We start from the raw sequence: 15,912 nt of genomic DNA on the forward strand, positions 1-15,912 counted from the left end.
AGTATAAAGACCTTATGAAATTAGATACAGCCAAGTGTATTGTTGTTTTATCTGATTTGTATTATTTCATTTACTTGGTTTATTTTTGTACAGCGTTTAAATTTTTTTTTTTATTTTGAGAGGGAGAGTGTGTGCACTAATGGGGGTGGGACAGAGGGAGAGGGAGATAGAATCTTAAGTAGGTCTGCACTCAGTATGGACCCAGTGTGGGGCTTGATCCCATGGCTCTGGGATCATGACCTGAGCCAAAATCAAGAGCTAGACCCTCAACCGACTGAGCCACCCAAGTGTCCCTATGTACATTTTTGTAAAGCTAGCCCAGCATTCATTAGCTCCATTTACAATTATTCTGAGAAATTATTCAGTAGTCATTTCTCCTGTGATGGATTCAGTGCTTAAAATACCAAGCATAGCTGAAACTGTTTAACAAAATATATGCTTCAAAGAGAAATTCTGTATATGCAAAGCCTGAGGATGTAAAGTTAAAGGTAAACCTGAGCTAAGCCTAAGTGCTGTCTCCTAGACTAAGTCCTGTGCCAGGAAGACATACTGAGAGCATTCCTAGGGCTGAGGCTTGGGTCCCTTCTGCAGCTGCAGAGGGGAGGATTTGAGAACTAAAAGTACAGTCTGATGTTAGGATGGTAGGAAGAGAAATAGACAACACTCAATAAATGGAGTATATATTTGGTGATGCAAAGATGCCCCAGGCATGGTCAGCAACTCTTGGGCTGGTGGCTGTGCTCTTCAGCCTATTATCTAATAGAATATAAAGCCCTGCTCAAATAGTTGACTAATGATTAAATGAGTAAGCCACCTGAAATGGAGGAACAAGTACAAATGAACGACCTGTAAATTCTAGTTTATTTGCTTAATGACCGTTGACACTTTAGGTGAGATACTAGCAAAATCAGGATAAAGAGAGTCTCAAAATCTGAACTCTACACTCCAAGAAAACTACAAATATGAGGATTAGAAGTTTTATGTGTTTTTGAGTAAACATCTGAATGTTTGCTTTAAAAACATAGGAGAAATATACTTTGGGTAAGATTTCTATGCTTGTTCCATTAAACAGAATGCTTTGTATATATGTGAAAGAGATGATTCAAAAGTTACATGTTTTGCATATAATGTTGGATTTGTTGGTATGTAGAAACTATCCTGTGCCTCCCTAATATTCACCAAAGATAAATTGGTGAAAACTCCATGAGTTTGGCAGTCATATTAATTAAGATTCTTTCATTTCTAAATGTTAGAAACCTAACTCTGTCTAGATAATGCAGAGAGGAAAAAATTAGCTCATGTATCTGGGAAGGTGATGAGAGTTAACTTTTGTTTTGTACCTACTTACCTACTATGTGTCTGGGAAAAGCCTGTACTCTAGAATCCAATGGTCTGGGTCCCAATCCTGGCTTTAATCCAGTGGTCTAGGTCCCAACAATCCTGGCTTTACTTCCTCCTAGAACTATGAATTTAGGCGAGTTTTTTTTCTTTGTGCCTCAATTTCTTTACTTATGAAAGGAAGATAATAATAGTATATACTCCATAGTGTTGTGGCAAGGATTTAGTGAAGTATTATGTGTAATGTGCTTAAACAATGTTACCATTTCCTTAATCCTGACAACACCCCAATAAGGAAGGAGTCATTTTACAGAGGAATGAACAGAGTCAGAAAAGTAAGTGATTTGCCCAGGCTCACACAGCTCGTTGAGATGGCCCTGTCTTTTTACCTCTCTCTGTTGGCTTCTGATCAGTGATAAATGTGCTTTGAGATTAATCTGGTGCAGGATTGTCAAATGAATTAGAAAGGAGTGTCGAAAACATCCCATTAAGAGGCGACAGCAAAGATCCATCTTGGAAGTCATTAAGATTGGGGTTTGCATAGCAGAAGCTAGAACACACAGGGCAGAATGGATTTGGAAGATACTATGAGTTGGTTGGACCTAGCGATGGGTTGCATGATCAAGGAAAAAGGCATTAAAGGTGACTGTGCCAAGACTGGATGCCCAGCAGCTGTCCCAGTCCCCAGTGCCTGGTGCACGACAGATGCTTGAGTGGGTTTTTGTTTTTCACTGAATGAGAAAATAACAATTAGACCTTGAGTAGGAGTGTCTGGGAGAATTGTGTTGTAGGGGAACTCAGGAGAAAAAAACAGGTTTGGGAGGGAGGTAGATGAGTTTCATTTTTGGGGCACTCACTTGGAGAAGCCAGCCAAAATTAGGAGACCCCTAAACAACCGGAAAGGGAAGATTAGGTGACATTTCAGTAACAAAAGATAGAGATTTCAGAGTCTACTGGGTGAATATGGAGTTTGAAGCCATATGATAAAATGAGATTTCTAATGGAGAAAATACCCAGAAGAGAAGAGACACAAAGGCAAGTCAGTTGGGTAAGACTGGTGAGGTGGGCTTCTCAGGAGCGGCCAGAGAGAGTGGAGGTGAGCCAGACACCATCCAGAGGGCAGAGACACAAGAGCACCTGGCAGCCATGGCTGAGAGCCAAGCAGCATGAGATAGAGAGTCCATATGAGTTGAAGATGGAGCCCATTAACCAGAGCTGTTTCCATAAAATAATGGGAAAGGAAGCTAGATTCCATTGGGCAGATGCGAGGGGAGATGAGGCTTCCCAGCTGGTGGGGTTCTCTCCTTCCAGCTGTGCCTGGTGTTGATAATGGCCCTGTCTCGTCAGACTGCACATACTCAGAGGTAAGCCTACCTACTGGTGCAGCCAGACACACACTTTGTTTCTGAGGAGAGCTTGGCTCAAATTCGTATTTTCCCTTTCAGTCTTCCACTGGCCCAAGTCAGTCCCCTGGGCCCATCCTGGCTCTCTCAAACCCCAGACCTAAAAATCCCTCCCAAATAAATTACGTATGTGTTATCTTTCTATCTGAAAGGGCCCAGACAGAAACCAAGAGAAGCCCACAAGACAGGCAGCAGGGAGATGTTTATAATTTTTGTCTCTCCCATCAAACATTCATGTTTCTGTTTTATCTTTGACCAAACTCAGAAAGACTGACCAAAGAATGAGACCCCGGGTTTGCCAGAGAAGTGGTGTCAGAGAATGTTTATTAGGAGTGTGGAGATTTGCACAAAGCCACACACTGTGTGGAAGACCCAAGTAGAAAAGATTGTAAGTCCTGGTGGACCATGAGGACTTTGAGTTCTGAAAGGTGCCTGTGTGATAGGTCCATCCATGCACTGGAGTGAGGGTCTGTGGTTCAGGCGAGGGCAGAGGCAATGATAGCCATTGGATTTCCAGTCCTCTTGTTCCCCCTTCCATGACCAGTCCTTGCTGAACAACCCAGTCTCCCTTACCACATCCCATTCCATGCCCCTGTTACTCTTTCTGAGCCTCTTAAGGGACAGATGCTTTCCCTCCCAGCCTCTCCTTTCTTCCTTCTTTTTTACACACTGCTCTCAGATTAACCTTCTGGAAACTCAGGTTTATAGGACTCCCCACGTTAGTGGCTCTGGAGCACAATTATAAGTATTAAAAAAAAACACCTTTATATAATGATAAAGAACTACTTTCCATCTTGTCCCATCCAAATCCTGCAATCCACAATCGTTGAAACAGCAGGGGAGGCAAGAAAGAATGGCTTTTCCCTTTATTTCTAGTGCAATCCATTTTTTCCCTTTATACATAAAAACCTATATTGCTATACATTATGACATTTTATTCTATAGAATGTTATTGAGGTCATATATAATATATATTCATTTTGTTGGAGATGCGTACATATGTTTCTATGCATCACAGTTTAGTGTAACTGCTCCACAAAGAAAGAAAACATACCCCACCATCCTTAATGCTAGTTTAACAAAATGTTTTAAATTGTATTTCTTCCAGTTAATGGTGTAGAAAGCAAAATGGGGAAAGTACATGCGTTTTCCTAGAATGAGCCATCAGAGACCTAAATAAATGGACCGAATGAGTTTGTTTGAATGTTCCCATTCACATAGGATTACACATTCAAATAAAGCTGTGTACATTTATTTGAATATGTAATCAAGGAGCTGAGTAGAAGTGGCACCTGCTTCCAAGTGTAACATCCCTGGTTTACACGTGTGGGTACCTCAGTGTGTTGTTAAAAAGCAGAAAATAGTTCTTTCTATATGCATTTTATGCAAATTTCACAGCTCTTGCTATTGTTTATCAGCTTTGTTGTTTCTCATGCACAAGGCACCTGTCTGTATTAGCAGTAATGGTGCTACCCAGAGGAACGCTATATTTAAGTTTCTCAAGTTTCCCGGCCCTTTGAGAAAGTTTGGGCTCACCCACTCATTCATTTTTCATTCAACAAGTATTTGATGGTTGCTGGGTTACAAAGGTATTTGAGTGAACCATCTAGGCATTTTACAGTGCCTGTTCCTACCAGTCTCAGTACTGTTCGTTGGGATGAACCTGTCGTGGTCCATGACCCAAAGCCTTTTGGGCCATTGATGTTTGTAGGCTCCCACGTGGTTCTTAAGGAGTGGAAGTGGAGGTGGACAAATGATCGTGCTGTCATGGGCATGATGTGGCACAAGAGTACGAATGAGGACCCATGTGTGTAAATATTTAAAAATTGATTAACCAAACTAAATGTTTTAAATGCTATCTACCCTATTTCTATCTTCATGATGGCTGGAAGGCCAAGTTTGAGCTGAGAATTCTTGGCTTCCTCAGAGTTCTGTGCTGGAATGTGGGAGTTAGCCCATAGCCCGTGGCCAAGGTCTGTAGCTTGCTCCATCCTCTGCATGCCCTCGGTTGTGCCATTTACCACATGGAGGTTTGCATTCCCAGAGGCGGACACTGTGGCCCACACATCCACGCTCTGTCCATGCTGCATAAATAGCTGTGTCAGACCTCATGAAGGGACCTGAGCAGGCCCTGGAAGCAGTTTGGAGACACTTGGGAGTGAAATTGTGAGTCACACACACCTGGCAAGGGGCCTAGAAGAGGGGATGTGTGAGTTTGGGCCTTGCTAATGGAACCACTAAGTAGTTCTCCTGATTGGAGGCACACTGCTGGACAGCTTGTGAGCGTGATACCTTTCCCTTGCTTCTTAATTACATGAGTATTCTTGCCTTTCCTGTGGGTGACTCTCTGGTCCTTCTTGGCTTTTTTTTTTGCACCACCATATTATATGGAAGCATGAGAAAGAGGAGGCCACACAGACAAAGATGACTCTAACCTTCCTTCCTCCTTGTACCCAACTTCATCTCCATTATGGTGGCACAGACCTCACGGGAGTGCACCATGCTAGGAGGGCATCGATAGTGTTGGCCTGAATGCTGTCTGTGGGTTTTGTATTAGTACAGAGCTCTTTTGGGATCCAGGAATTTTTATGACTTCTGCCTAATCTGTTGTATTAATTCTGAACAAAGTGTGGGAAGGGGAGAGAGACAGAAGTAGATGGAAAAATGCTGCTGAAGAAGTACAACTACTGAGGGGTTTTGGGGATTAAAAAAGAGGTATTTTCATGTGTATATTGTTATATTGTTTAAAAATAATATGAGTTATTATTAAGAAAGAAAAATAGTTGACCAAGACATTGTATTGGATAACTGAATGCTAGTAAGAAATGCATATACCATGTGATTCAAAGCTATGTAAATGCATCTGCTTAAAAACTTGTATGTGTAGATATCTTTCATTAGCAAGATGATGATGATGATATTGATGATGGTTCTGATGATAGTGTTGATGGTGATGATGGTGATGATGATGATAGTGGTGATGATGGTAATGGTGATGATGATGATAATGATGATAGGGGTGGTGGTAATGATGATGATCATTAGCATTTATTGGATTCTTACTTTGTTCCAGGCACTTTGTAAGGGTGTACATTAACTCCTTTAATGTTTACAAGACCCTGAAGGCAGATACAATTAGTGACCCCATTTTGCAAATGAAAAATAAGGCATACAGCTGTCCAGAAATTTGGACAAATAATACAGGTTGTATTTTGGATGTGACTCCAGAGACTGTATGTCTAACCACTACACATAGACACTGAAGTGTCATCATCACTGAATTAGAGTGTTTTTTTATTTTGTTTTGATCTATTTTTATTTTTATCCACTACATTAATAAAAGAATGGTGACCTACTTAATAAACATACTTACCAATTTTCTAGCATACCCATGATAGTACATTTTTTTTTCTCCCACAAGTTTGGGGGCACCATGGTTACTCATCCATTCCTCTATCACCTTTGTGACACCTTGTGTTGCTAGTTTTGTCTCTTCTGGGTCTCCATTTTGTTCTTGACCCTTACTAGATCTTGGGCTGTATCAGTGATTGAGACCCCTGTGCTCTTCCTAGTGGTTACAGTATATGATCAGATTAATTACTAAAAAATACAATTTGATTATAAACAGTGTCTATTTGAGGGGTGATTGGAATCTGCGACTGAAATACTGATGCAATGGGAAGAAGAGGGATTGTCTCATGAAAAACTATGGCCTTGCTTATTTGGTGCACCATTTAAAGAAACTGCCTGGGAAAGACAGTTTTGATGTTTCTTCTTCATTGAAGCAGATGACAACAATTCTGAAGGTCTAGTCCTTCCTGTAATTCTCTTTAATCTTCCTGAAATAGAGCTTTTGGTGTGTCATTCTGGAGCTCAGAGTACTTCAGTAGGTCACTCTTGCTTCTGGAATTAATTGCAAGCATTTGCAACTCTCAGCGAAATATTCCTCAAACTCCTTTGTCCTGTGAGTTTTCCTACTTCCTTTTGGTGCTTTTATACGCCAACCAAATGAAACTTGTTTCTTCTTATTCATTATGATCGCATTATTTCCCCCCGTTGGAGTACCTCTCTTAGTCCCATACTTACCTTTATATGTCCAGATCTTACTCACTTTGAAGGTCCAGCTCATGTCTTCTTTAGAGAAGTGTCTATTCATGTTTTCTGCCCATTTATTCACTGGATTATTTGTTTTTTGGGTGTGGAGTTTGGTGAGCTCTTAATAGATTTTGGATACTAGCCCTTTGTCCAATATGTCATTTGCAAATATCTTTTCTCATTCTGTCGGTTGCCTTTTAATTTTGTTGATTGTTTCCTTTGCTGTGTAGAAGCTTTTTGTCTTCATGAGGTCCAAAGGTTCATTTTTTCTTTTAATTCCCTTGCCTTTGGAGATGTGTCAAGTAAGAAATTGCTGCAGCTGAGGTTAGAGAGGTTTTTTTTTTTTTTAACTGCTTTCTCCTCCAGGGTTTTGATGGTTTCTTGTCTTACATTCAGGTCCTTCATCCATTTTGAGTTTACTTTTGTGAATGTGTAAGAAAGTGGTCTAGTTTCATCCTTCTGCATGTTGCTGTCCCGTTCTCCCAGCACCATTTGTTAAAGAGACTGTCTTTTTTCCATTGGATGTTCTTTCCTGCTTTGTTAAAGATGAGTTGGCCATACTTTTGTGGGTCTAGTTCTGGGGTTTCTATTCTATTCCATTGGTCTATGTGTCTGTTTTTGTGCCAATACCATGCTTTCTTGATGATGACAGCTTTGTAGTAGAGGCTGATGTCTGGGATTGTGATGCCTTCTGCTTTGGTCTTTTTCAAAATTACTTTGGCTATTCGGGGTCTTTTGTGGTTCCATACAAATTTTAGAATTGCTTGTTCTAGCTTTGAGAATAATGCTGGTGCAATTTTGATTGGGATTGCATTGAATGTGTAGATAGCTTTGGGTAGTACTGACATTTTGACAAGGTTTATTCTTCCAATACATGAGCATGGAAATTTTTTCCATTTCCTTATATCTTCTTCAATTTCCTTCATAAGCTTTCTATAGTTTTCAGCATACAGATCTTTTAAGTTTTTGGTTAGGTTTATTCCTAGATATTTTATGTTTCTTGGTGCAGTTGTGAATAGGATCAGTTTCTTTATTTGTCTTTCTGTTGGTTCATTATTAGTGTATAAGAATGCAACTGATTTCTGTACATTGATTTTGTATCCTGCAACATTGCTGAATTCATGTATCACTTCTAGCAGACTTTTAGTAGAGTCTGTAGGGTTTTCCATGAATGATATCATGTCATCTGCAAAAAGTGAAAGTTTGACTTCATCTTTGCCAATTTTGATACCTTTGATTTCCTTTTGTTGTCTGATTGCTGTTGGTAGCACTAACAACACTATGCTAAACAACAGGGGTGAGAGTGAACATCCCTGTTTTGTGCCTGATCTCAGGGAGAAAGCTCTTATTTTTTCCCTATTGAGGATGATACTAGCTGTGGGCTTTTCATAAATGGTTTCTATGATGTTTAAGCATGTTCCTTCTATCCCGACTTTCTTGATGGTTTTTATTTAGAAAGGATGCTGAATTTTGTGAAATGATTTTTCTGCATTGATTGACAGGATCATATGGTCCTTATCTTTTCTTTCATTAATGTGATGTATCACATCGATTTGGGAATGTTGAATGAGCCGTGCATCCTAGGAATGAATCCCACTTGATCATGGTGTATAATTCTTTTTATATGCTGTTTAATACGATTTCCTAGTATATTGTTGAGAATTTTTGCACCCATATTCATCAGGGATATTGTCCTCTAGTTCTCTTTTTTTTGCTGGGTCTCTGTCTGGTTTAGGAACCAACGTAATGCTGGCTTCATGAAAGGAGTCTGGAAGTTTTCCTTCCCTTTCTATGTTTTGGAACAGCTTGAGAAGGATAGGTATTATCTCTGCTTTAGAACTCCCCTGGGAAGGCATCTGCTCCTGGACTCTGAGAGAGTCCTGTCTGAGAGAATTCCCCAGGGACGCCATCTGGACCTGAACTCTTATGTGTTGGGAAATTTTTGATAACTGATTCAATTTCTTCGCTGGTTAGGGGTGTTCAAGTTTTCTCTTTCTTCCTGTTTGAGTTTTGGAAGTGTGTGGTGCTTAGGAATTTTCCCATTTCTTCCAGGTTGTCCAGTTTGTTGGCATGTATTTTTTCATAGTATTCCCTGATAATTGATTGTATTTCTGAGAGATTGGTTGTAATAATTCCATTTTCATTCATGATTTTATCTATTTGGGTCATCTCCATTTTTTTTTTTGAGAAGCCTGGCTAGAGGTTTATCAATTTTGTTTGTTTCAAAAAACCAACTCTTGGTTTCACTGATCTGCTCTACAGTTTTTTTAGATTCTATATTGTTTATTTCTGTTGTGATCTTTATTATTTCTCTTCTTCTGCAGTGTTTAGGGTGTCTTTGCTGTTCTGCTTCTATTTCCTTTAGGTGTGCTGTTAGATTTTGTATTTGGGATTTTTTCTTGTTTCTTGATATTGGCCTGGATTGCAATGTATTTTCCTGTCAGGACTGCCTTTGCTGAATCCCAAAGCGTTTGGATTGTTGTATTTTCATTTTCATTTGTTTCCATATGTTTCTTAATTTCTTTTCTAATTGCCTGGTTAACCCATTTATTGTTTAGTAGGTTGTTCTTTAACCTTCATTCTTTTGGAGGTTTTCCAGTCTTTTTCCTGTGGTTGATTTCAAGCTTTATTGCATTGTGATCTGAAAGTGTGCATGGTATGATCTTAATTCTTTTATACTTATGAAGGGCTGTTTTGTGACCCAGTATGTGATCTGTCTTGGAGAATGTTCCATGTGCACTCGAGAAGAAAGAATATTCTGTTGCTTTGGGATGCAGAGTTCTAAATATATCTGTCAAGTCCATCTGATCCAATATATCATTCAGGGCCCTTGTTTCTTTACTGACCATGTGTCTAGATGATCTATCCATTGTTGTCAGTAGGGTATTAAAGTCCCCTGCTATTACCACATTCTTATCAATAAGGTTGCTTATGTTTGGAATCAATTGTTTTATATATTTGGGGGCTTCTGTATTTGGCACATAGACATATATAATTGTTAGTTCTTCCTGATGGATAGCCCCTGTAATTATTATATAATGCCCTTCTTCATCTCTTGTTACAGCTTTTAATTTAACATCTAGTTTGTCAGATATAAGCTTGGCTACTTCAGCTTTCTTTTGAGTTCTGGTAGCATGATAGATAGTTCTCCATCCCCTCAATTTCAATCTGAAGGTGTCCTCAAGTCTAAAATGTGTCTCTTGTAGACAGAAAATAGATGGGTCTTGTTTTTTTATCCATTTTGATACCCTATGTCTTTTGGTTGGAGCATTTAGTCCATTTACATTCAGTGTTATTATGGAAAGATATGGGTTTTCAAGTCATTGTGATGTCTGTAGGTTTCATGCTTGTAGTGATGTCTCTGGTACTTTGTGGTCCTTGCAACATTTCACTCATAGAATCATCCTTAGGATCTCTTGTAGGGCTGGTTTAGTGGTGATGAATTCCTTCAGTTTTTGTCTGTTTGGGAAGACCTTTATCTCTCCTTCTATTCTAAATGACAGACTTGCTTGATAAAGGATTCTCATCTGCGTATTTTTTCTTTTCATTACCTTGAAGATTTCCTGCCATTCCTCTCTGGCCTGCCAAGTTTCGGTAGATAGATCCATCACTAGTCTTATTGGTCTCCCTTTATATGTTAGAGCACGTTTATCCCAAGCTGCTTTCAGAATTTTCTCTTTATCCTTGTATTTTGCCAGTTTCACTCTGATATGTTGTCCAGAAGATCAATTCAAGTTATATCTGAAGGGAGTTCTCTGTGCCTCTTGGATTTCAATGCCTTTTTCCTTCCCCTTATCAGGAAAGTTCTCATCTATGATTTGTTCAAGCACACCTTCAGCACCTTTCCCTCCCTTTTCCTCCTCTGGAATCCCAATTATGCATATATTATTGCTTTAATTGTGTCACTTAGTTCTCTAATTCTCCCCTCATACTCCTGGATTTTTTTTTATCTCTCTTTTTCTCAGCTTCTTCTTTTTCCATAATGTTATCTTCTAATTCACCTATTCTCTCCTCTGCCTCTTCAATCGGAGCTGTGGTCACTTCCATTTTATTTTGCAGCTCATTTATAGCAGTTTTTAGCTACTCCTGACCGTTTCTTAGTCCTGTGATCTCTGTAGTAATAGATTCTCTGCTGTCCTCTCTACTTTTTTCAAGCCCAGTGATTAATTTTATGACTATTATTCTAAATTCTTTTTCTGTTATATCGTTTTTGATCAATTTGTTAGCTGTTGCTATTTCCTGAAGTTTCTTTTGAGAATTTTTCCATTTCATCGTTACCAAAGTCCCTGTGGTAGCTCCAAACTGCAGGGCACTTCCCCTGCACTGTCTGGAGAAACTTGTGTTGGTGGGCGGGACCTCAGTCAGACCTGATGTCTGTCCCCAGCCCACCGCTGGGGCCACAGACTGGTGTGTACCTTATCTTCCCCTCTCCTAGGGGCAGGACTCACTATGGAGTGGTGTGGCCCCTGTCTGGGCTACTTGCACACTGTGAAGCTTGTGGTGCTGCTGATGGGATCTGGCCAAGGGCGTATTATCCAGGGTGGATCCACAAGGAGCACATGGGTGGGACGGGCAGGTTCCGCTCACTTTGCCCTCAGTGGTCCCCTTCAGGAGGTGCCCTGCAGCACAAGCACGGAGGCCAACCTGTTAGAGGGATGGATCCACTGAAGCACAACATTGGGTGTGTGCGCAGTGCAAGCAAGTTCGGTGATGGGAACTGGTTCCCTTTGGGGTTTTGTCTGGGGAATGGGAGAGGGAGATGGAGCTGGCCAGCACCTTTGTTCCCGCAGAGATGATCTCTGTCTTCCTGGGCTCTACACCTCTCCCTCCCATTGTTCTCTCACCCTCCCCACTCTCTGAAAGCAGAGCTATTGACTCTTAACATTCCAGATGTTAAGTCCCGCTGGCTGTCACAACTCATGCAGTCCAGCCCCTCTGCTTTTACAAGCCAGACTTGGGGGCTATGCCTTGCTGGGTGGGCTGCCCCTCTACTGCCATGGCTCCCTCCTGCCCGTCTGTGTAGCGTGCACCACCTGTCTGCCCTTCCTACCCTTTTCCATGGGCCTCTTTTCTACACTTGGCTCTGGAGGGTCCATTTTGCTAGTCTTCTGGCAGTGTTCTGGGTTATTTAGGCAGATGTGGGGGGAATCTAAGTGTGATCACTTAGGATCACGTGGTGAGCCCAGTCCTCCTACGTTGCCATCTTTCTTGAAGCTTCTCTCTGTTTTTATTTATTTTTGAGACAGAGAGACAGAGCATAAGCAGGGGAGGGGCAGAGAGAGAGGGGGAGTCACAGTATCTGAGGCAGGCTCCAGGCTCGGAGCTGTCAGCACAGAGCCCAATGCAGGGCTCAAACTCATAGACTGTGAGATCATGACCTGAGCTGAAATCGGACACTCAACCAACTGAGCCACCCAGGTGTCCCTAGAATTTAAATTAAATTTTGAGAAAAAAACCCAAAACATTACACTAACCTCATAAAAAGAATTGGGCATCTTTTTTATTCAATTTTTTCTGAAATAATTTATATAAAATAATAAAGAATTATTCCTTGAAAAATTCGTAGAATTGTCCTGCAAAGCCAAGATAGCTTGGTTTTGGGGGTAGAAATAGTCTTTAATACCATTTTAATTTATTTGATACTTACTGCCCTATAAAACTTCTCTTTGTTTTTCTTAAGTTCATTTATTTTTTATTTTGAGAAAGAGAAAGAGTGGGAGAGCATGTGGAAAGGGCAGAGAGAGAAAAGAGACAGAGAGAATCCCAAGCAGGCTCAGTAATGTCAGCACAGAGCCTGATGTGGGGCTCGAATTCACAAACTGTTTGATCATGACCTTGAACTGAAATCAAGAGTCAGATGCTCAATTGACAGGCCACCCAGGGGCCCTTCCCATTCTCTTTCTTGCATCAATGTTTGTGTTTTGTACATTTCTAGAACTTTTTTCATTTTGTCTGTTTTCAAATTTATTAGTGTAAGCTGTTTAGAGTAACTTTTTGAATAATTTTTAAATAACTGATATCTTTTTTATTTTCCTTTTTAAATTAAATTTGATTTGTGCTCACCTCGGCAGCACATATACTAAAATTGGAACGATACAGAGAAGATTAGCATGGCCCCTGCGCAAGGATGACACGCAAATTCATGAAGCGTTCCATTAAAAAAAAATAACAAAAAAAAATAAATTTGATTTAACCATATCCTTCTCCCTTTTTCTCTTGCTTAATCTTACTGTAGGTATTTCTTGCTTATTATATTCATCTTTTCAAAGAACTAGAATTTAGTTTTGCTAATCTTCTGCTCTTAACTTTATTATTGCCTTCCTTCTTTTTTCTTCTTTTTGGAGGAAAGGGGTTTATGATTGGTTGTTCTAAGTCCCAATTTTTGAGATGAATACTAGTCATTAAAAAAACTTTTATCTTGCAACTTTCATACATGTTTTTATATATATTATTATTTTATATTTATATGTTTAATATTTTATATAGCAATATATATTGTACGTAATTTTATATTATTTTATATAATAAAATACATGAAATACATCATATACTATAAAATATGGAATATAAAATAGTATATAAAATATATGTGTGTGTGTGTGTATGTATTCATTTATTTAAGTAGAGAGGATGCAACAGTGATGTTCCATATGCCTGCACGCAGCTTTAGCAGGTACAGTTTAGACCATCTCATCTCCCCTTTACCTTGTCTACCTCTCTCTTCCTCCAGATCATTTTGCAGCAAACCCATACATCATAGAATTTAACCTATAAATATCCACACTGTAAAATCCAAATATATGGATTCTTTTTTGAAATATAACCACAATGCCATTATCCTACCTAAAATGTTAAAAACTGAGTGATATCTTTTGTATTGTATTGTATTGTATTGTATTGTATTGTATTGTATTGTATTGTATTATATTATTTCACTTCAGAAAAGATACTTCGCATGAAATCTACCCAATTAATATGCTTATAAATAACATTGCCTTGTTGTTTTGATTTGTATATCCCTGATGGTTAGTGATATTGAGCATTTTATCTTCTATCTGTTGGTATAGCAGAAGATCCATCCTAAGCCTTTTGTATGTCTTTTTTAGAAATGTTTATTCAAAAGTGCTTTGCCTATTTTAATTGTTATTTTTTTCCTAGTGAGTTGTAGGAGTTCCCTATATATTTTAGAAATTAACCTTTATCAAATATATAGTTTGCAAATATTTTCTTGCATCCCATGGGTTGCCTTTTCTTTATGTTGATTGTTGCCTTGGCTGTGCAGAAGCTTTTTAGTTTGATGTAGTGTTACTTGTTCATTTTTCTTTTGTTGCCTATGCTTCTGTTGTTATATCCATGAAATCATTGCCAAGACCAAAGTCATGTGATTTTTCCTTTTTTTTTTTTTTAGGAGTTTTACAGTTTCAGGTGTTACATCAAAGTCTTTAATCAATTTTGATTTGATTTTGTGTATGATATAGGATAAGAATCCCATTTCATTTTTTTGCATGTGGATATCCAGTTTTCATAACACCCTTTCTTTTTTTAAATTTTTAAATGTTTTTATTTATTTTTGAAGGAGAGAGAGAGAGAGAGAGAGAGAGAGAGAGCATGAGCAGGAGAAGAGCAGAGAGGGAGGGAGACACAGAGTCTGAAGCAGGCTTCAGGCTCTGAACTGTCAGTGCAGAGCCCAATGCAGGGCTCGAACTCACAAACTGTGAGATCATGACCTGGGCCAAAGTCGGACACTTAACCAACTGAGCCACCCAGGCACCCCACAACACCATTTCTTGAAGACATCACCCTTTCTTCATTGTGTATTGTTGGCACCCCTGTTTGAAGATTAGTTGTCTAAATATGATGGGTTTATTTCTAGGTTCTCTAGTGTGTTCACTTTGTCTATGTGTTTGTCTTTATAACAGTACCATATTTTTTTTAGTACCATAGCTTTGTAATATATTGTGAAATCGGGAAATGTGATGTCTCCAGCTTTGTTCTTTCTCAAGGTTGTTTTGGCTGTTTGAGGTCCTTTGGGGTTCCATATGAATTTTAGGATGCTTTTTGTATTTCAGATAAAAATATTGAAATTTTAATAGGTATTGCATCAGATCTAGAATCTGGGTAGTTTGGACATTTTAACAATATAAAGTCTTCTAGTCTATGAATATTGGAGTCTTTGACCTCTTAAGTTAGTATTTCTAAGTATTTTGTTGTTTTGATGAATAACCCATCAGATTGTTTTCTTAATTTCTTTTTTTTTTTTTTTTGGATAATATATTATTAGAGTCTAAAAAACTGGTTATGGGAAGCCTGGGTGGCTCAGTCGGTTGAGCATCTGACTTCAGCTCAGGTCATGATCTCACAGTTCATGGGTTCAGGCCAGTGTTGGGTCCTGTGCTGACGGCTCAGAGCCTGGAGCCTGCTTTGGATTCTGTGTCTCCTCTCTCTCTGCCCCCTCCCCTGCCCACTCTCTGTCTCTCAAAAATAAAGACATGTTAAAAAAATAACAAAAAACATAACTGGTTGTTTTCATGTAGATTTGTATCTTGCAATTTTATGGAATTTATTTATTAGTTCTTACAGTCCTTTGGTGTAATCTTTAGGGTTTTCTACATATAAGATCATGTCATTTGTAAACAAAGGTAGTTTTACTTTTTCCTTTCCTATTGTTTGATTTTATTTCATTTTCTTGCTCAATTTCTGTGGCTACGACTTCCAATACTATGATGAATAGTAATGGTGAGAGTGGACGTCCTTGTTTTGTTCCTGATCCAAGGGGGAAAAGCTTTCCATTTTTTACCATTGAGTATTATCATGTTTACTGTAAGTTTTCATATATACTCTTCCTTATGTTGATGCAATTTCCTTTCATTCCAAGTTTATTGAGAGTTTTTATCTTCAAAGATGTTTAATTTTGTCAAATAATTTTTCTATTGAGATGATCATGTGATTTTCATCTGCCACTCTAAGTGGCAAATCAGATAGAATGGTTTCCATATTCCTTGCATTCCCAAGAATAAAACCCTACTTGGTCCTGCTATATTGTTTTTTTTTAATGTGCTCTTGAATTTGGTTTGCT

General features: G+C 38.9%; 1 non-coding gene across 1 annotated transcript; it reads left to right on the forward strand.

Moving 5' to 3' along the window:
- Positions 1–12,891: 12,891 nt before the first annotated feature.
- On the forward strand, positions 12,892–12,998 carry LOC111556899. Its single transcript, XR_002736605.1, has one exon. It is a non-coding gene; the product is annotated as a U6 spliceosomal RNA (small nuclear RNA).
- Positions 12,999–15,912: the final 2,914 nt, after the last annotated feature.

This window comes from Felis catus, chromosome D1, assembly GCF_018350175.1.
Source record: "Felis catus isolate Fca126 chromosome D1, F.catus_Fca126_mat1.0, whole genome shotgun sequence".
Lineage (NCBI taxonomy): Eukaryota > Metazoa > Chordata > Mammalia > Carnivora > Felidae > Felis > Felis catus.